This window comes from Dasypus novemcinctus, chromosome 17, assembly GCF_030445035.2.
Source record: "Dasypus novemcinctus isolate mDasNov1 chromosome 17, mDasNov1.1.hap2, whole genome shotgun sequence".
NCBI classification, from domain to species: Eukaryota; Metazoa; Chordata; class Mammalia; order Cingulata; family Dasypodidae; genus Dasypus; species Dasypus novemcinctus.
In genome coordinates this window covers 20,742,326-20,763,699 of record NC_080689.1, presented here as the reverse complement: position 1 = coordinate 20,763,699, position 21,374 = coordinate 20,742,326, and the positions used below count along the sequence as shown (strand labels likewise).

Sequence of the window (21,374 nt, the reverse complement as noted above, 5' to 3'; positions counted from 1 at the left end):
CTCTCAAGAGCATCTTCCAGTTTTGCAGAGGGAGCCCGAGAAAGAGCAGGGCCTTCCAGTTATCGGGATGCCAGGCACCCAGGGCTGATAATCACCTTTAAGCATTACTTGTGTAATCAAGGTCATGAACAAGGAAGAAAGACCCTGAGCATCATAAAAACACAAACTTTCCCATATCTAAAATAAGACTAGGGAGCAACTAAATGGTTTAGTTTTAAAGTGAAGATACAGTGAACGTGAATTAGTTTGCTGAAGAAGGCCTGCTACAAAATATAGCTTTCAATGAGCTGGGAAGCATACTTGAAATCTAAATATGATTTCTAATCTAAATTTAAGTATTTTGTCCATTTTCTATTTTGCGGGTTGTTACACATTTAAATGCAATGCTCTTAAAATTTGACGAGAAAGGTCAGATCATACCTACAATAAGTTTGGAAGTTATTTTTTCAAGTATGGTTTTAAGTTTTTCAGGTTCAATGGTAAAACCGATTAAATTCAAATACAGTCATCTTATCACTTCAGTAAGTTCATAACCTAAGCTTGGCTTTGAACCTAAATCCTAAGGACCATAAAAATCCTAGACACTGGGAAATAAAACTCACCCTTTCTTAGACAGGGATCAAGCAGTATGTCCCATTCATCCCTCAAAGTTAGGAAACAATCTTGCTAAAAATAGTAGGTCCCATCAAAGTCAGTAAAATACAAAAGGCCATTAACAAGTACAAGCAAAATACCGCCTTCCATAGTGCCACCGAGGGAACCATAATCAAAATAAAACACTGTTGGTGGCTTGCAAAGCGCGCGCACGGGCGGGCACACGCGCGCGCACACACACACACACACACACACACACAGCGGCAAGGTTCTCCAGTTACTTACTGGGGTGGTTCTGTCATCCTGCTCCTCACATCGGCGCCCTGCCTGTCCAGCTGCCAAGTGCCGCAGCCAGCCGCGAGCAGCTGTTTCCTTCAAGCTGGGGCTCTGTGTCTTAACCAGTCACATGCGTCTCCTGATAAATACTGCTGCCCTGCCAGGAGGTCAGAAACTGGAGATCATTATTCTCCTAATTCGCAAACCTTCTCACAACCGGAGTTGGCTCAGCCATTTCATTAGCAGGCAGCGCAGCACAGCCCACAATTTTTCCTTCTTCTAGTGACAAACAGAACAGCTGATAAGTCAGACTGGAGGGCAGGTCACAGAAAGTGGAAAGTTAATCGAGTTGGTGTCGGGTGGAGGTGGGGAGGCTGGCAGTCCCTATGTTCTCTCATCTCGGGTTTCCTTTGGGGCCCTTGAACACTGAGAAAAAGGGACCACATATGACCAGAAGCTGCTTTGTAATCCAGGTGCCACTGAGGCACATTCATCAGCCTCTCTATCAGGCTGAGTGGACTCTCCTGAGGAAGGCAGACCCCCAGTAACAGTCCAAGAATGCTGACGTTTAATTTCACAGGCTGGTATGGTTAACACGAAATGGCTGGGGCTGCTGTGCCAAGTGGTGCTGAGAAGGCCAATATGTGAGGAGTTAACGAACAACGTCAAATGCAACTGCATCTAACGAGCTAACGGCAATGGCTTCACAGCAGCTCAAGACCAACTTTCCATATAGCTATCTGTTGGATACGTTAACATGTTACAGCAGAGCAGTTGAGATTAACAGAGACTGCAAGTGGAAACAGAAATCATCGAGAAGCTTTCAAAGCCCTTTACGGAGGCACTGCTGCCCCCTTTGGAGTGCTGGTAAGTTGGACCAACCTGCTGCTTTTTGGACCCATCACAAAGGTGGCATGACTTCCCAGATGCCTGGCTGAATTCACACTTCTCACCTGTGCTGATTTTCCCAGCTACCTCCCCTCCTTCTTTTACCCTCTCTGAGAAAAGCCCATTGGTATCCAACTTCTCTTGGTATAATAAGGATCACAATTCCCCAAATTAGTTCCTGGGCTCACCCTCAGAGTGGAGACATGGCAGGGAGTCAGTTCACTTGCCAAAATGAACATCCAAGCAAGAAGGTGAAAATTCCCCAGGGAACTTCTGAACTGTAACGAGCCTGCTAAACTGTCAACCTTGATTTCTAATAAGGGCATTCTTACTCAGTAGAGAGCCCCTGTGGGCCATCTTTCATATCTGGGTTTTGTCATGTAATTATTTACAGTGGTAATCAAACCAGAAGTTTCCCAGCATAGAGAATAGAGTGTTTTTCTAGAATAACATAAAAAGACAAAACCTGAGTCTTGCCATACTTTTTCAGGGGATGCATTTGTTACCAACTTGTGAAAGCCCAAATTGCAAATGGAAAAAAGTTTCAAACACAGAAATGTGTCCCTTTCTAAGGGTTTGAAGTTAGTCATAGAAATAAACTATTTTTTCCTTTTTTTTTTCCCTAATGAGCTACTAGATATAAACTTAAGACATTTTCTTCCAACTAAGTCTCTCGTCTCTGACTTGCTGGCCCTGGACCCAATATCTGATAGCCAGTCACTAGGAAGCAGTGGCCTGAAGGATACAGGAAGAAGGGGACAGGGGGGCCTCACCAGAGCCTGAGAGAAGACCTGATGGGTCTTTGTGAGTGCCTGCAGCAGTCCGTTCTGTAAAAATTCCCAAATGCTATCCATCCCGTATGTCAGACAGCATGAACCTCCCGGGACAGCTGCCCCTCCTGAGGCTGCCACTTGCCTTCCACCTGGTGCTCAAGTCCAAAGAAGCTGCTCCAAGTTGGTGACACCACCTGCTGGTCAATTAAAGGCACTGCAGCCTTTCTCCCCTCCACCACCCTCTTCCTTTCCTTTCCTTTTAGAGGAACCATGCCTGCAGAAGCCTCTTTTACTTCCCTAGCTCAGTCAGCTCCACCTTGTACATTCTTTCTCAGTTCTCAGATACGTACACTTCTTTAATCCCTTCTCTCCTCTTTTTTTGTTTCCAACATTTGTCTAAGTATTCTGGGGAATTTATTCTCTTTTTCTCCCTCTTTCGTTCTTCCTCTTTTCTTCCCTTTGAACCATTTTTGAGCCAAAATAAGCATGTAGTCACAGTCAGTTAATTCTAAGAGTATTAACTATATACCTGTAATAAATTAAAAAAAGGAAAAAAATTTGAAAGAATCAGAGAGTAGAGTTTTCAACCTTTAAAGCCCTGGAATAAAGCAAGTTAATAAGTGAAAAATTATAGTGTCTGTGTTCAATGTGCATTGCATCTAAGGATTCACCAAAATACAGGACAACTATATCTGCTTACAAAAACCTTGGAATCTCTCTAGGAGAAGAGAGGAACGTGTGGAAAATATATGACATGACATATATTAAAAATAAGTTAACATTTCTGTGCAAATGCTTGTTTCATTCTCACAACCACACTCGGAAGCCAGGCTATTGTTACCTCCCAGAAGACCTTTAGTGAGGTTAACTAGTCTTCCATATAATTATCAAGTGGCAGAGAGGCCAGAGACATGAACCCAGGTTTTTCTGACTCCAAAGCCTGCACGATTATTCACCAAAATGATTTAGTCATCACAGTTTTCATCCACTAGCTCAGCCTCTTCTAATTCAGCATGCTCGCCTTCAATCACAAGCAGGCAAGTCAATTGTATTGCTTTTTTTTGGTCTAAATGTTGGTATTACAATAGTCATTTGCTACCATCATCTGTTGCAATGTGTAATAATTCAGCTAGTAATACCAGCTAAACCATCTTAGAGACCAAGAGGCATTTTTAACATTGTTTCTGGGGCTAAATTCATTCTGTGGCTGAAAAGAGTCTGAATGTCAAGCACCCAATTTGTCAGTGAATCTTTGGAAGAGAACATTCCTAAGCTGGAGATGAGCTGGGCTGTCCAAAAGAGAGGAGAATGAATGAAGAGAGCAGCCGCTACCAGAGGAGCTCTCTGTAGAAGGCGCCTCTGCACTCCAGTTGCTGTTGGTCAGGTTTCTAGCAACCCTGGAGAAACACCCACATTTTCAGTCAGTTCCTGATTAAAATTAACAATTAGACTTCCCCTTTCAGTTCTTTCTTTCTCCTATCTTTTATCTCTTCTCTTTCTTTTTATAAATTTTCATTCACTTTTTAAAAAACCTGTTATCCTTAGCATAGTTGTATTTACTTAATTTAATTCATTGAAGAGTACATTTATGGCAGTTCTTCTCCCTAAATTTCTTCCCTCCATCTAATCAGCTTCTTAAACTAGGCTAGATTCCTAGCCAAAGCTGGATTCAATAACAGTTGAGAAGAAAAATTTAGCATTCATGGCACAAAACCTCCTGTTTAGTATAATTACTTGCATAACAACAGTTTTTCCCCCTAATAGTTTTATTTCAAAAACCTTGTTATGACAGCAACTTTCATTCATCTTTGAGGATCTCACCCCTATAAACCACAGACTAGTGGTAAAATGAATCTGAACCTAGACCTTCTAAAATGCCTGCGCCATTTCCAGAATTCTTTTAGTTCTTGAAAAGAGTTGCTGATAGGAAAAAAAAAAATCCCTGAGCCTGCCTCTATGTATTTTTTCTGAGGGACTTTTAGAGTAGAAAGAATAATCTAAGGGCACTTTTCAGATTTATGATTTTCTTTCCATTCAATTTCCCAAATAGTTGCTATTTCAAAGCAGAAAATACAAAGCTGATTCAGGAATAAATGAGGCAAAGTAAATACTTAACTAATTTTTTCCTTGAAATGTGCACACTAGCTAAATGTGTGAGGTTGGGCACGGCTTGACATTTGTGAATCTTTGGACGGGTGCACTTAGGGACCCCAGATCTTTCTGTTCCCCCATGCAAGCAACAGGCTTCCTCTGCTTCACTTCTCCCCATCCCTTCCTTGCTGCTTCCCTCCACTGGACACTGGCCTTCTTTTGTGTCCACTCAACTGTCCTGGATTCATATCCTTACCCACTGGCCTTGACTTGAAGGTGATGCTCAATGTATACTTTCTGAATGAATGAATGAATGAATGGAGTTTTATAATATGGCTTTAATTATAAAATAGGCATATTAATGTGATAACAAATCCATCTGCTCCAAATTGTGCATAATTGTAAGCAACGTCAATTTTCCAGTCAATCGCTTTCCTTTTTAATTTAATTATCTGATTATCCAAACCCAGCTAACTTCAAGTCATATTTTCCAATCTTCAGTGCCAAACTACTCGCCCAAGGTTTAATCCAACCATCACAGCCTCTACATTACAGACCTGTGAGGCCTGGGCCTTTAACCTGACTTCCATATCATTTTCTAAGGCATCCCTTCCTGTATCATACGCTTCATGAAAAAGCTCCTTGGTTTTCTTGCCCTTCGTTGTGTAATCTTTTGGATGCAGTGTAAGTATTACAGCCTTTGCAGGTAGAAAGCCTTTGGATAAGATATTCTTTATGACTTAGCCACAAGCAAAGCAAAAACCTGCTGAGGAATGAGGCGCTAATATTACAGAAAAGGGCTTTAAAAAAAAAATTGTAGCTCAGTAGGGGGTAAATGGAGAAAGCACTTTTAGAAGCACATAAAGTGAAGTGGTCGGGAAATTTTCAGTTTTCCTTCTGCTTTAATTAAACAAGGAGCGTTTCAGGGCTCACCTGCCTGAGCGCCTCTTTGATTACTGCAAAGCAATTGATCAATTTACGTTGTGGAAAACGTCACAAATTAGGGAGCAAGTGGAGAGGAGGGGTCAGAATCGAGGGGTGGGTGCTATTTCCTCAATATAGATCATAGGGAGTGAAAAGCTCAGCACACCTTCTGGGCTGGTGAAGAAACAAATGTAGGGAGTGTGGGCTAAAACAGCTAGTGGGTGAGGCTTCCATAGGCATTTGAACTCATAAATCCTTTTTAGATTTGTATTCTAAGGGTCAGAATAACTACATTATCATACTGAAGAACAATCTTATTTCCTTTGACAAAATAAGGAAAACAGAAATGTTATGTATGTGTTTTACTTTATAAGATATTTAAATTAAAAAAATACATGCTCATTGTAGTAAGTCAAACAATATAGAAAGAAAAATGCAATAGCTCCTCTTTCATCTCCATGCCATGTCTTTCAGGTACACACATCTTTCTCTCCCATATAAAAATAAACATACATTCGTGCATACATACATGTATATTTTGACATGGAATAAAAATGCATCTCATACATACATATATATGGGGCTTTATTTTTTCATCTTTTAAACCTTTTAAAATGAAAAGATTTCACTTAACAATATATCATGGTCATGTATATTGGCTCCAAGGTCAATAATATAGATATAATTTATTCTTTTTTATTAGCTGCATGCTATTTCACAAAAGTGTGGTTATGCCACAGTTTATTCACCCTGTGGCTGATCATTCGAATTGTTCTCAGTTTTTTTGCCTCTATAAACAGTATTACAATAAATATCTTTGCTCATATATCTCTAGTTACTGGTGCTTTTATTTCCATAGAATAGATTTCCAAAACTAGGATTGTTAGGATTTTAAAATTATTACTTTACCAGGCATTCTCAGATTATTTTCCCAAAACTAAACTAAAAGTATTACAAGGGTTATGGGCTTAGAAAGATTGAGAAAGTCAACTTAAAAGATCAGGAAAATAATATTAGAGACACTAAAAATTCATTTCAGAATTATATTCCATTGCACATATGAATTAACTCATTTACAATGAAGATGTTCCCTTGTTCTTTGTGTAAAATAATATATCTACACGCACACACACAAGGCAATTAAAGCCCAATTGACTAAAATTTGTTACAGTTAAAGATCAGAGACTTTTCCCCCCTAGCTAGAGTCCTTATTAGGGTCAAAACCATAAATTCCATGAATGCTAAAGGCCATTCCAGCCATTGCATCAATTGCCGATTAGTTTTTTAAAAATCATAAATAAATGGGGATTGAAATGTTACTAAGAACAAGAATGTTAATGTTGGACTAAAAATATTTTACTCTCAAAGCATGCAAAGGCGCTGGTGAGGCCAAGGACCCGTTGCCCCTCATTTGTTTCTCCCTGCTCTGCTGATCTGTGGTCTTTGTAACTGCAGAGACAGCTCTGCACCTGCCATCTGGGTGCGGCAGGAACGGGGGCTGCATTCTAAACATAGGGACGAGGAGCACCCAGCATCTGCAGCTACACTCCTCCTGGCATAGGGGTTTATCTAAACCACCTCTTCTGAATTATGTGGCTTTACCATATAGCATGGTTTGGGACTTTGGAGTGAGTGGTCAGAATTTATTTGTCTAGATTTTAGCAACATATATAGATTCCGTGTTACCATTAACTAATGTGGCTACACCAGCCAACAGGCTCTAAGACACAAACAACGGAGCACAGAGGTCCAGCTTTAGAAAAGAAAATAAGTTCTATTCAACTTAAATTAAGGGAAATTGATTCATATTACAAAAGCATTCTTTGTTTGAGAAAGCGACTCATTGCAGGATTACAAAAAATGTGTGCACCCCTGGCGCATGACAAACGGCATCTGACCAGCCAAAATTCAACTCATACTTTTCAAGAATACATTTATTAAGTAAAATAAACGTAAGTCCAATTTTGGACCCAACTTACTGGCCCAGATGATCTGTGTCCTTTCCTTCGGAACAAAAAATTAGGCAAGCAATTCCTAGCTGCCTGTGATAGACGGATGATTTCACAACTTCCCCAGGGTCCTTAAAAGTAACCTGCTATAAATAGTCTCTCAGCTCTTCCATTAGCTTCCTCAGCTAAAGGGCCTGAAATATATAAATTGCCTGAAACATGTCTCCTGCATTCTAATTTCGTAAGGTACAACCAGCTGAAAAGCTCCTGTAATCCTCCTGACAACCCTGACAATAATATATATAAATATATATTTGCCATTTTCCAAACTAGTAGGAGAGGCGGCGTGGTGAGTGGTGAAAGTGCTGGCACACTGGAGAACCAGGTATACCAGGCTCTCATTCTTCACTGTCACTTAACTGCTGAGTAGCTGTGGATAAGTCACTTAGCCCACTAAGTAGGAAATTCCTCATTTGTAAAAGGGGAATGATAATACCCAAATCACAGAGTTGCTGTAGGGGTTGGGAAGAATGTATTCCACTTCAGGATCTTAAAAATGAAAACAAAGTGGAAGCATCCTAAAAATAAGGGGAGATTGCACAAACTAATCACGATGCATTCATTCCGTGCTGTATTTGTCACGCAACCAGGAAAAGAGGGAAACGGAAAGAGGGCCTTGCTGTAGTAAGTGAAAAAAGCAAGTTGCGAAAGTCTCTATGCATTTGACCCCATTTGAATTACAATGATGTATGGTTTCAAATGCATAGAAAATATCTGAACTGACAACAAATAATAAACATTCATCTACTCTGGAGGAAAATGAGGGGTATAAACCTTCCCTTTCTTATATGATTCATTTTGGAATTGAGTACATCCATGTATTGCAAACTTGTCTTATTTTTATAATTAATATTACAGAACACTAAAGAAAGCAATTAGAAATAATGTATGTAAAGTACATAGCACGATGCCTACTGGACATCAGTGAACAGTGATTTTCGTAGTTACTTCTCCGGAAAGCACAGACCCCTTAGGTTGTGATTTTACAGAAAACGAGCAGATCTTGGTAACAGCCAGTGCCTGTTCATGTGTGAGATGGATGATTTTTTAAAAAAAACAAAGTGCATGCTTATTATCTTGATTTTGATGATGGTTTCATATGCCAAGACATATCAAGTTGTATACTTTAGGTTTTTGCAGTTTGTTATATGTCAGTTATGCCCCAACAAAGCTGTTAGAAAAAAAATGTGGAACATTTTTAAATAGTAATAACATGATAGATGGGAGAATGAGATCAAACTAAAGGTTTCTTGGGTCCCTCTGTTAGTCAGAAGACAGTTAAAGATATTTACATTAGACGAGTAAAGTCAAGTAAGTATTTTAAAAACACAAGTGTAACCACTAAAGGAAAAGAAAGAGATTACATAGCTTCCCAACTAAGAAACCTTGAAAAATCCAAAAGAAGGCATGGAGAGAAAAGGAAGAAAGAGGATGTCAAACAAAGTACCAAATAACATTATTAGTACCCCAATAACCACAAATTACCTAAACTTACCATTAAAATGCAAAGACTATCAGATTAAAAATCAAAGAGAAGGGTCCATTTTTAATCAGTAGGACTCTGCATTTTTCTTGTGTGTGTGCAGATCAGATACATCTCCTCAAATCAAACTCTTACTGCTTTTCTTAAATCTTGAAATTGAAGGAAAATTCTTTATACCAAAAATAACAAAAAGAAACCCTCTTGGAGAGGGGGGAATGGGAGGGAGCCAAAGAGCACTGGCAAAGAGAAATAATGTTTCCATGTAACATAACCTGAGCGAAATGGTAAATAAAATGCATGTGAAGTTGTCTAACTGATATCCAGCTATACCAGTGAACACCATGCAACACTTCCTATTTGAAGTGAGGGACTCGGGGGCAAATCTCCAGGACTGCACCAGCTCTTCTTCTCCTTAGGAGGTCTGAAGGAAAAGAGTCTTTCCCTGCACAGTGGAGCTAAAACTCTTCTGGGAAATTGGAACTAAACTTACTCAGGCCAGATGGTACAATTTACCCATTCTTTCATGGAATCTGCAGAACAGGATAAATGGTTATAATCAATCTTATCTGGAAAACAGATGGAAAATTCTTTCAGAAATTAATTCTTTAGTCTTTCCCCCAAAGAAGAGCGTGTGGCTCCTCAGGCTGTCTGCATTTGGCAGCACTTTCCCAGGCCTCTATTGATTTTACACGTGTCGGGGCTGATGTGCAGGGAATTGCGGGCGAGACACCAGGAAACTATGAATATTCGTGGGCTGCCCGAAACAGCATCTCTCCAGACTTCCTTCCAAGCCCAATTATCCAGGAATCTGTGATTCTGTTCTGATCCTTAGGATGTTAAAATAGAAATTGTACAGGCCTAAAAGTCAGAAGACATGAATTCACATCCCAGCCGTCCTTTATCTACTTGAGGGATAGTGGGCAAATCTGCCATATTATCACAGACCCTTAATACATCAATAGGATGGGGATGGCAATATCTGTCTCATGGATTTTGCTGAGAAGAATATGAAATAAGGGGGAAGCAGACGTGGCTCAAGTGGTTGGGCTTCCATCTACCATATGGGAGGACCCAGGTTCAATCGCCGGGACCTCCTGGTAAAGGCCTGCTGGAGTGGTGAGCCAGGCCTGCACAGTGAACCAGTGCCCATGCGGTAAGACACACAGCAAGAGGATGATGTAACAAAAAAAAAAGAGAGACAAAGGGGAGAGTCAAAGTGAGATACAACGGAAAGCAGGAACTGAGGTGGCGCAAGTAACAGGGAACCCCTCTCTATATCGGAGGTCCCAGGATTGAATCCCAGTGAAAACTAGAGGAGAAAAACGAGAAAAGAAGACAAAAAGAGAAATAGACACAAAAGATCACACAGCAAATAGACAAAGACAGCAAAAACAGCAGGGCGGGGGGAGGGGGGAGGAAACAATGAAATAAGGTGGGGAAAAAGGATATGGAATAACTATGATGTATTTTAGAAATGCAAATTGTTATTTTTTGCATTCACAAAACAATGTTAAGCCTTCGTAGTACTTTTGCTACCTGAGATTTAGACTTACTATCTTGGCATTGCCTGCCTAGCATTCCTACTCTCTGCCATCACCACCTTCACCCACAACCTCCCCTGCCCCTCCTACCTTTGGAATACCCATGGTTTTTTGGCTGGAGTTCACTGGTCCAGAGGTGGCCATGCCATCCAGACTGGGCCAGTCAAGGACCCCTCGTGCTTTGGTCACATTTGAATTTTCTAAGGGTGAGCACCTGACTCAGGTGAATGATTTCCTAACCGGAAGAGTCCTTTCCCCATGTTTTTCAGACATGGAACCAGGCAGCCTTCTTTTGTGACCAAGCCACTTTTTCTGACTTGCCCATATTCTTTGGAGCTGAGTGGAAGAAGAGGGTTGCAGTTGCAACTTTCAATCTATATACTTTCAATTACTTTCCTAGTTTTAAGCATGAAGTGCCTGTGTTCAACTGGACCTGGGCCAGAGATCAGGGCCCCCCAGCTTAGAGACCCCATGTTCTATCCTCTCAGAACAGACCTCCAGTATTCTGCTATGATGGAAGAGGGATGTAAAGTAGGGGTGGGGTCTGGGAGTTTAACTGCTTTTCAGGAAGATTTTTAATCTGTTCTTTTTTAGCCTCATCTTCAACCAGTTTCGGTGGTGCCTATTTCCACATATTCCTGAGTCTTCGAAGGGTTCTCCAGTGCAAATTTGATAGATTTTTCTGCTTTCCGTTGCTAAATTAATAGTCAAGCATCTGCTTTCCAGCTTCCAAACTATTGTCATTGTGGGTCTGTTACTTTTTTAAAAATCCCTTTGATCTCATTTTAATGGGATTTCAGAAGAAAGCAGAGGTCAGTAAATGTGTGTTAGAAGCTCAACAACTTCCCAGTACACTTATCTCACTTTAGAATGTCATTACCTCTACTTTCAATATCTTGTCCCTGGGACCTGAATATCGCCATGCTTACCCCCAGGCTTTCTACTGTGGCCTTGTCTTCTCAGCCAATTACCCTTTTCTTAGGTACACGATTATACCACACAGAAAAAACCACAGATATCCAACTTTGTATCAGGGCATCAAGGATTGACTTGCTCCTTTCTGGAATATTTGTGTTTTCATTTTTAAATGTTGATTTATATGGGTGTATATTATTCTAAAAATTATATATGTACACCATTTAAAAAATTGGAAAATATAGAAAAGCGCCAAGAAGAAAAATAAGATCAAGTCTAATTGCACAATTCTTCACATTGTTTTGGCGTGTATGTATGGTAGCCTCCAGATGGTCCAGATAGCCCACATATATCTTTGGGTAGTGCTTGCCCATGCTGAATCAAGGCTGGCCCTGTGCAACTGATAGGGCCCAGGAGAAGGGACAGTATATAACTTCTAAGATAAGGTCATAAAAAGCATTGCCACTTTCTCCTTGGTCTCGTGTATCCCACTTTCTGAGGAGAGTCAGCTGCCATGTCATGAGAACATTCAAGCAGTCCCATGGAGACAACCACAAGGAGAAGAGCAACGGTCCCCAGCCAACAGCCAGCACCATCATGTCAGCCACATGAGAGTGGTGCTGAAAGTATATCCTTCCCATCTCCATCAAGTCATCAGGTCATGGCAGCCCCAACTGTCACCTCCCTACATCCTCATGAGAGACCTTTCCAGCTGTGTCCCTCCTGAATGCCTGGCCCACAGAAACCATGGGAGATGATGATGAATAATGACTGTGGGTTAAAACTACTTGGTTTAGTTCTGTTGCACAGACATAGACAACTAATAAAATACTTTTGTCTGTATTAGTCAGGGTTCTCTAAGGAAACAGAACCAACAGGAGATACATATATATAAAATGAAATTTATTATAGGAATATATATGTAAAAATTATGAGATTTATTATAGGAATTATCTCATGTTACCATGGAGATTGGCAAATGCTAGTTCCAGAGGGCAGGCCACACTTTGGGAACCCCAATGAGGTTTCCATGAGTTCCCCAGGAGAAGTTGGCCAGTTGAAGTAGAGAAAGAAATTTTCTGAGTACTGATATTATCAGTTTTCTCTTTAAGGCTTTCAAAGGATTATATAAGACTTCTCTTATTGCTGAAGGCAACCTCCTTTGTTGATTGCAGACATCACCAACCACAGAGGCAATCAACTAACTATGATTTAAATCCACATAGCCTCATGGCAACAACCAGGCCAGTGTTTGCTTCAACAAACAACTGGAAACCATATCCTAGCCAAGTTGACTCATGAACTTAACCATCACACTTTTCTTAAATTTAACATAGTGGGTATGCAGATTTTCAATTTGCTCTTTTCATTTATCATGTATCATAAATATTTCCAATGTCATTACACATTCTTAAAAATGCCAATGTCACCTAAATATTCCTCCAAAACTTGATTTTCCTAGATGACTATAATATTCCATCCTGGTTACATAGCATAATTCATTATATTGTTAAAGAAGATATTTGAAAACTAATGTCTTAGCCCTAATGAATGATTCTGCACATGATGGAAGGTTGGTGGAGGAAAAAACAACATCAGATATATATATATTTGAGAGGAAATTCTGCATGCTTCATTAATACTTCTATTCATTTATTCATTCTTTCACCAAATCTAAGGTTGGGAAGTTGGAATGTGCAATGCCTCATATAACCTACTCAAGGAGGAGTGAAGACAAGCAAAGCAGAGTTTCAGATCTCAACCCACACTTAAGCAGCACTGGGCCTGTGTCTAGACACCTACCTCAACACCAGATAGAGAGGAATTTTGTTAGATCAGATACACAGGATTTGAGAAATATGCCTGGTCTCTACCACACATAAATTTGTGTCATAATGACCCTCATTACAACAAATGATATAGCAAATATTACTTAAGCTCTCACTATATGTGAGGCCATATCTGGTTCCCAGGCAGAAGGATTTTTTAAAAGCACAAAACATGGTCCATACCTCAGGGAACTTATAATTAAATTGATGAGAGAAAAAACTCCTGAAAATTTGATTGAAGGATATAAATAAATAATAGCTGAATTAATACAGCATTACCAAAGCATCATGTGATTTAATATATTCGATAAATAGACTATGTGTTATATATAGTATTCTAAAGAGGACAATCTCACCAAAGGAGATCCTCAAAGATGGCAGATTTGTACCGTGTCAGGAAGGGTAAATAGGATTTGGATTGAGAGAAAGGAGACATAGCCCTAGCTGGTCAGATCAGCACATGGAAGGTCATGGAGAAGGAAAATATATGACACGTTCAGGGAAAACTGGCAGACATATTGGTTGGGGCCACAGAAAGAGAGAAGTCAGGGGGGAAATAGATGAGGGCAGGTAGAGGGGCCCTTAAACGTCAGGTATATCAGAGAGCTTTCAGTGTCTCAGCTCCATCCCCTCTTAGCAGAGAACTTCCTCCATCCTCAGATTAAGTACAGTGACCCCGAGCCTGAGGCCATAAAACACTGGTCAAGAAATTGACACTTGATTCACGTTAGGCCATTGGGATAATCAGATTCTTTCCCAAGAGAATTTGAAACTGGGAGCAAAAGTCTTGTCCATTCCTACCCATGCTCAAACAAAACAGACATTCAGACCAGAAAGCTGCTGGACCTCCTCCTTGTCTGTATGCATGGTGAAGTAGAGCAATCTGGAGCGAGAGAATAAGAAACAAAACCTCCTAGCGGAGTGGAGGTGAGAGACCAGAAGCTCCAATAAAGTCACTGTATCACCGGTGGCTTCTGGAAGAAGGTCCTTGTCAATTCAGCTTTACTTCTACACTTCCATGAGATACACATTTTCTTACAACCAACAGAGCTACTTGGATATAGTTCTATTCCATGCATCTTAGCTAAGACCCCAGACAGTTTGCAGCCCTGGAAGATAGTGATTCTCAAGCTGTGTGCAGAACTAAGTGTGTGGGAAGGGGGCATCCTAAGCTTGAGGGTCCCTGTGAAAATCCAGGAATAGGGTAAAGCGGAACAAGAATGGAGGTAAGAAGGATAGATGGAGAGGAATAGGAGTGAGATTCATGGAAGGACAAAATGGAAGGTGGGATAGTGTCATCATCAAAGGACACAGCACAGGTGGGCTGAGTGGATAAGGAAGGAGGGTAGGATTTTTATCTTGAGTGTGCTAAGTTTGACGTGATGGCAGAACATCAAGTAGAAACATTGCAGACAGTTAGACATCTAATCCTAAAATGTAGGCTAAAATTTTCTTAGGCTAGATAAGCAAATTGAGAGTTATTCACATATCATATCCATGAGCAAGTTTTTTAGGGGAAAAAGTATTTAGAAAGAAATGGGAAATAACAAGTCTTGGTAAATGGCTACATTGGAGGGCAGAGAAAAAAGTGTTCATAAAGCCTGAAAGAAAACAGTGACAATGAAGCATCTCAGAATTCAATAGAAGAAAATTTTAGATTATTAAATGGTGCAGGGATCAAGGGGAACAAAGACCGAAAAATCACTTCATCATTTAGAAAGTCTCTGACATTATCCTAATAGTTTCAGTGGGTTGAGGACCAAGCATCTGATTGTAAGAGGTTGAAATCAGAAAGAGAAGTGAGCAAATAAAGGTAAAATGTGACAGAATACACATTGAGAAATTGGACAGTGAAATCAGAGAATTCAAACAGATAACTAGAGTGGGCCGAAGAGTTAAATATGTTGGGTTGTAATTTTCCATGACAAGGAAAACATTTAAATGCTAAAGAAAACTCCTAGAAGCAAAAGAAATTGGGAGAGGATGCAGGCCTATCTGGGAGATGCTGTGAATTCCATTCTAGACCACCACAATAAAGCGAATAGCACAATAAAGAGAGTCATGAAAGTTTTTGGTTTCCCAGTGCATGAAAGTTCTATTTACACTATATTGTAGTCTACTGAGTGTGAAATGGCATTATGTGTAACAAAACAATGGACACACCTTAATTAAAGTGTGACACAGGGATACAGGGAACACCTGCTGTTGGAAAAACAGCACCAATAGAACTTGCTTGACACAGAGTTGCCACAACACCCTGTTTTTAAAAAAACTCAGTATCTGCAAACTGCAGTGAGGTGAAGCTCAATAAAATGAGGTATGCCCGTACTTAAGAAGGATGAGTTGATTAATGGGGAGGGAGTGGCGTGGGAGCAGTACCAGAAAACAGACGGGAACACTCCGAAGCTGGTGCTTCTTTGAGTAAGAGCCATCCCACCCTTTGCCGCTGTCAGTGGCCCTCCTTGTGAAAGAAACAGCCTCACCTCCCAGCCAGAAGAGATTCCAGGAAGGCGTCTTAAAAGAGATAAATCATAGGGATGTATTGTTCCGCTGGCCTAGACTCCTGTTCTTTGGGCTACATGCATACTCTCAACTCACTGAAAGTCCCTTAATTGTCTCGTATTGTAAAAGCAGCCAGTGACAGCACACGACCTAGATATCCTGACCTTGCCTGAAGGCCAGCGAATGCCTGACTTTGCCCTCCGACCCCCCCAAACACTGACTGCTGATTAGAATAAGTAACAGTAGTGTCAGCCCTTCCAGTTTAACAGCAGGATAGTGCATTTTCCATGTGAAGGCCAGTTGCAAGCATGCATGCAACCCCCCTCCCCCATACACAACTCTTTTTCCCCACCCTGGAAGCAGCAAGGGAACTTTTAGAGAAATGCCAGAAAACCATGTCCCCTGACTGCACCCTCATCCCAGGAGAAATGAGCGATTTTGCACAGTCGCTTTCCCATAGGCCCACACATGCCCTTTATTTCCGATGCATCTCTCCCCACTCTTCTCTTCTACCTCCCAACTAAATGTTACCTCAGGAAAACCTCACCCTAATTGGGAGCCAAGAAAGGTCCATGGGAAGCAGATGTAGTTCAACTGGTAGAGTGGCCACCTAACATATAGGAGGTCCAGGGTTCAAACCCAGGGCCTCCTGGCCCATGTGGCAAGCCAGCCCACGCACAGCACTGCCGCTCGCAAGGAGTGCCCTGCCACGCAGAGACGGCCCCCCCATAGGGATGTCCCATGCACAAGGAGCGCACCCCCGTAAGGAGAGCCGCCCTGCATGAAAAGCACAGCCTGCCCAGGAGCGGTGCCATGCACACGGAGAGCAGACGCAGCAAAACGATGCAACAAACAAGAGACGCAGATTCCCGACGCCACTGATAAGAATGCAAGCGGACACAGAAGAACACACAGTGAAGGGACACAAGAGAGCAGACAGCTGGGGTAGGGGTGGTGGGAAGGGGAGAGAAAGAAAATAAATCTTTAAAAAAAAAAATAGACCTAGGGGAAAAAAAATTTAAAAATAAGAAAGGTCCTAATTCTGGCAACACACCAAGAGCAGTGCAAAAGGTACTCCAAAGAATGACAATAAAATCAGATGTAAAAGCCAAAGGGGCAGCACCCTAAGAATAAACAAGTGAATAAAAAAATTTTTAAATCCATCTATTTCCTTTTTCTTCCTTGGTGATTTTTTTTCCCTACCAACATTAACAGATAAATTAATGTGATTCCTCTTTCATGCTTGTCCTAGCCCCTGCTGCAGCACCTGGCGCTTCACAGATGCTCTGTGTGTTTGTTGCTTGAGATACAAAGTGATGGTGAGTCAATGCAGTGTATTCTTTTTCTGCTTTGGTTGATTATGAATGCTATCGAAGTATTGTTTCTACTGTGTTTCATTATAAATGATGGTATTTTAGGTACACAAATCCAGTCACTATTTATAACTTTATTTCCTTGGGAAAATGGAAAATGAACTCAGAGGGCCAAGGAAATTCATTAAAACAAGCTTTTGGCACATTCCCAATTTGTAAATCATTCAGTGGATGGTCATTATTCATATTTGAAATGTTTTTAGCTTTCATTTTGATTTTAGAGTTTTCTGACTGCTTTAAACCTAGCTTCATAACGAAACCCTCATGGAGTAACAAATGGACCTCAAATCTGGTCGTTGGAAGTTGGCTCCAGCTCCTTGCCAGGTCTTTGGAGGCCTGTGCTTCCAGGTATTCTCACGGCGGAGCCATAAGGACCTGCAGTGTCTCCTGGTTTTATCCACTTCCACTCACTCTATTTTTGCATGTCCACATTTAACACACAGAGCTATCTTTAGAGGCCCAGATGACTGGCATGAGAGTCCCCCGGGCAGGGTAGTTATTACACAAGATGAGTGAACCGTACTTCCTACCGGTCAAATAAGACAATGCAGAATGCAGAAAATACATCAGCAAGCAGTCACAATGTTAGGGGAGTTTTCTCTCTCTCTAATTGCTAAAGATCTCTTCCCTTGCATTAAACTTTACGAGCTTTTAAAAGCACAGTGTGTGATCTATGTATCTTTTAAAAAAAGACTTCATATTTTTAAAAAATCCGAAAAAAAGCACAATATCTATAATACATTCTTTTCTGTAAGTTAGCTTTAGACTATGTAACAGAATGTATCCCCATGTCTAAATTCACTTGAAAACACAATACTAAAAATAAAGTCACTAGAACTATAAAACCAGATTACAAAATTTTAGATTTTTAAAAACCTGCATTACCCTTATTCTTAATTGATGAATCCATACTAACACGGTCTACATGAAGAGCTGAATTATTCTAATAAGCCAATCTCAAAAACTGCCAATTCCTTGCTTACTCTTCAACTAATTGGTTTCAGCTGACACCTGAAAAGACTGGCCAGCTCAATGTACCAGAAGGAAGAAGACTGAGTCCAAAATCTATAGAAGTATCTCCCAGCCTAAATTTCAGATGTTCTTTAGAGAACTGTGGACAGCACTAGAGCTCTTCTGCCCAGATCTGCCCTGTCTGATACAGTAGCCAGGAAGTACCTGCAGCTATTGAGAACTGGAGATGAGGCTAGTACGACCTAGGATGTGCAGCAAGTGTAAAATACACACGAGATGTCAAAGTTTTGGTACAGAAAATGGAATATAAAATATCACATTGCTTTTTTTCTATTGATTGCCTGTTGAAATGATAAACATTTGAGTGTATTGAGTTAAATGAAAGATATCATTAAAATTACTTTCACCTGTTTCTTTTTATTTTTTTCTTTTAATGTGGTGGTGGCCACTAGCCACTGTAAAGTGGCCTATGTGGCTGGCATTTGTCGCTTGCATTGTATTGGTATTGGATAGTCGTGGTCTAGAGGCTCCCACAGTAAACAGCCTGACCAGTAAGTGGTCTTGAGGGTTGGAAGTCAAAACTACTGCAGAACTTTACTGTAAATCTGACTAAAAGTAGAATCTGACTCGGAGAAACAGGTCCAGCAGCCCCAGCACGTTCAGTTCTGCCATCCAATGGCTCCTAACAGGACAGTTAGGTCTATGGACACATGTCACTAGCAGAGACAAGGGTCATTGCCTTACTTAGCTCTTTCCCAAATTATAGCAAGTCCCGCACTGTCGTCACAGGGGTTATTAATTATGCCCATTTTACAGCATGGAAAGTGAATAGTGAATCATGAATTCATTTGCTTTGAGCATTTGTTAGATACCCTGTCCAGCCTCCCTACTGGCCCGCTCGTTGCTGCTAAAATGAAGACCGGGGATTGGTTCACAGACAGCTGAAGCATTCGTTTGATTTTTTTAAAGTTTAATAGGCAAAGACAACTTCTAAAATTCTATGTGTGGGCAGCAGGTGGCTAGTCATTGGCAGGAAGAGCGACGGGCAGTATAATGGGTCATTGTCACTGGCCCCGTGCACAGGGAGGAGTTCACACTGACCCGGAATAGTAAGAAACATTACAAGTTCAGCACCAAAGCCCTGATGTGAGATTACCGGATTACTGGATTAAAAACATATCGGAGTCACTGCTGCCAGCAAAGAATTGTGTAAATGCTGGTATAAACAATAGCAATTCCAGGAGTAGATCGAGAACAAAACAACGATATCTTTGTAGTGTTGTGAAATCTTTGCATGAATAAAGCTGACTGGCTCCATTGCATTTCCCAGTCTGATTTGCTGACCATCTTGTCTGCCCATAATTGTTTTCTCTCATTTGTTTCCTCCAATTGTGAATTATTACTAAAACAATTATGAAAAAAAAAAGTGTGTGCCTTTGTTTCCTGTTGCCGATGAATGCAGTGAAGTCATAGACCAGGCTAGTGCATCATAATCTTTTCCATTGCAATGAATTATTCTGCCACAAACAGGATATAGCTCTTTACTGGGCAAAAAGGCTGTAGGGGCTGAAATAACGCGAGCCTATTACCGACAGCTATGACGGCAAGAAATTAGAATACCGGGACTTAGCACTCCACTTTTTAAAAACACATTTGATCATTATTCCTGCCTACAAAAGTAGCACATGCTTATCCTGAAAGACTTGTAAACTATAGAAAGAGACAAAGTAGAAAATAAAAATCACCATTCCCCACTGTCCAGAGGTTAACATTTTGGTGTATGCATTTTAGTTCCTTTTCAAAGATACATTCATCCTTTTTAAGCAAATGGGATCATATCATGTATAAATTTTGTATCCTTCTCTTTTTCACTTAACATTTACTGTCAGCCATTTCCAATACCATTAAATACTTTAATATCACTTAAAGGCTGTACAAAATTCGATATTGTGGAATTTATTATTCAACAATTCCTTTATTTTGTCTGATTTAGGTCTGTTCCAAAGTTTGTTAAAACTAAATCGGCATTCTTTTACATATATTTATATATATTTTTCTAAATCCGTGATTATTTCTTTAGGATAGATTCCTAAAAGATACACTTTCCACTTTTTATCAAGAAATATATTGTGTGTATTTTGAAGTAAATATTTAGAATTAAAAGATCGGATATTTTCTTAACAATAAAGGAACATCTGGGCATTAAAAGTTTAATAACCAACTAAGAAATAATATGTGCCCTCCTAAAAAGGCAAACAGGTGAAATCCATTTCCTGATTAGAAAGTTGAAGATAAATCTAAACCTATTCAAAATGTCTTTGGGGCCAGCTACCCAAGAGGGCGTATGAAGTTCAACAGCGTCCTTTTCCAGAATCTCCTAGCATGACTATTTCCAGACCATGTAGGAGCCTACAGGAGATTCTGCAGTGATCCTGTGAGCGCCACCTGCTAAGGCATGGCTTACGCTGTTAGAGCTTCCCAGGAGCTTGCTTCCAGCAGCCGCCTGCCCTGGCCCTGGCCTGGGCCGAGCGTTGTTAGCGGCTAGTGCCGCTAGAGGGCAGCCAGGGACAGGGAAAGGACTTTAACACGGCTGTCAGGATTTCTCCTCAGCATCACCTTTATTTCACCAGATAACTGAGGGAAACTTGAAAAGGAAGCACTGGGGCAGTGGGGGAGGTGGGGGGTGGGGTGGGGGGGGGAGGCAGTTTAGAATGAATAAATAAGCAGATAGACAAACAAATAAATAGAAAATTATTTGTGTACAAACTTTCCCCATTTCCTCAGAGAGATTAACCAAAAAGTACAGAATTCTCTGAAGGCTACCATTTTTAGGAACAAACTGAAGATCAGGAATTGAGCTAAAGCATGAATAATCGGTGCCCTTGTAACTTTGCAGATGGTGAATCTGACTCTGGGGCCGATGCTCCTTGTTCTCTGTGGGAAACAGCAGGAGCACTGGCTTCGGCTTCGCAATCTGCCTCTCCCTAGCTATGTAATCACGGACAAATTGCTTAAAATCTCTGAGTTTTAGTTTTCTCGTGTATAAAATATGGCTAACAAAGGATCTGCCTATAGGTTGTTTTGAGCATTAAATAAAGTAATTGTGGTAAAAGGCTGGCCACATAATAAATGCTCAGGGAATGTTGGCTATTATTTTTTCCATAAGCTATTTTCCATTTCCGTGTGTCTGCTTACTCTTTCTAC

At 40.6% G+C, this 21,374-nt stretch overlaps 1 protein-coding gene and 1 long non-coding RNA gene across 17 annotated transcripts in view; one reads left to right on the top strand and one right to left on the bottom strand.

Moving 5' to 3' along the window:
* The window catches only part of RASGRP3 (RAS guanyl releasing protein 3), a 107,821-nt gene that overhangs the window by 82,192 nt on the left and 4,255 nt on the right, over positions 1–21,374 (bottom strand). For 4 of the 15 annotated variants that reach the window (XM_012523071.4, XM_004452826.4, XM_004452829.5 and 1 more), the window contains exon 2: positions 880–1,027. The exons of 4 other annotated variants lie outside the window; for them this stretch is intronic. The gene's annotated coding sequence lies outside the window, so the exon portion shown is untranslated. Of the gene's footprint in view, positions 1–879; positions 1,656–7,525; positions 7,583–21,374 lie in introns of those variants that run through there. 7 more of the 15 variants (XM_071208763.1, XM_071208759.1, XM_071208762.1 and 4 more) reach the window with 7 other exon arrangements.
* The window catches only part of LOC105745598 (uncharacterized), a 28,680-nt gene continuing 8,831 nt past the window's right edge, over positions 1,526–21,374 (top strand). Inside the window, exons 1-3 of one of the 2 annotated variants that reach the window (XR_001118276.4) lie at positions 1,649–1,737; positions 17,078–17,144; positions 18,203–18,284. This is a non-coding gene — a long non-coding RNA (uncharacterized lncRNA). Of the gene's footprint in view, positions 1,738–17,077; positions 17,145–18,202; positions 18,285–21,374 lie in introns of those variants that run through there. The other variant, XR_009181111.2, reaches the window with a different exon arrangement.